Source organism: Condylura cristata, unplaced genomic scaffold (genome assembly GCF_000260355.1).
Source record: "Condylura cristata isolate star-nosed mole 26May11 unplaced genomic scaffold, ConCri1.0 scaffold00008, whole genome shotgun sequence".
Taxonomy (NCBI): domain Eukaryota; kingdom Metazoa; phylum Chordata; class Mammalia; order Eulipotyphla; family Talpidae; genus Condylura; species Condylura cristata.
Genome location: NW_004567109.1, coordinates 23,083,171 through 23,083,952, shown reverse-complemented (window position 1 = coordinate 23,083,952; position 782 = coordinate 23,083,171).

Here is a 782-nt window from a genome sequence, read left to right as displayed (position 1 = left end):
GGGGGGACTGAGCAGCCTTTCCTGGCTTCTCAGGACTTAGTGACTAGCACTGTCCACTCCGACACATGCTTTGGCTGTAATGATGTGTTAATTGGACCCCTCCCCACCTTGGCCAGTCAATTCCTTGAGAACACTTTGAAAGTGGTGGGAGGCCACCCCCGCTTGAAAGCTCAAGATCTGGAATGGAGACCTTCTTGTCTCACACAGCAGCAAAGCTTCATAGCTAAGACGACCTTCTGCTGAGACCACCCAAATGGTAATTTAGGAAGAGCCTCCCTTCCTAATGAAAACAACTTGTTGGTTTGTTTATTGGGAGAAAAAATTACATATGTATAACATAAAATTTACCGTTTTAACATTTTTTAGTAATGTATATGAGTGTTAAGGATGTTTCCTAGTGAATCAATATTCACGAGTGAAACCAATCTCCCAAACTTTGTAATGCCCATTAAATAACAAGGTCCCCTTTTCCCTCCTCCCTGGGCTCCAGAAACCATCACTTTACATTCTATGAATTTGACCAGTCTGAATACCTTATAACTGTTTATTTTAACAATACAGTTTAACAATACAGTTTATTTTAAAAGAATACAGAAAAGAATTTGTATAGAAAATGAGGCACCCCTTGTAGGCACCCCTTGTTTTAAGGGGTGCCTTACGAAAGCCAAACACTTGATTGTGGCATTCTTGAAGGCACCCCTAGTTTTTAGGGGTGCCTTCCGAAAGCCAGACACTTGACTTGTGGCATCCTTGAAGGCACCCCTTGTTTTTAGGGGTGCCTT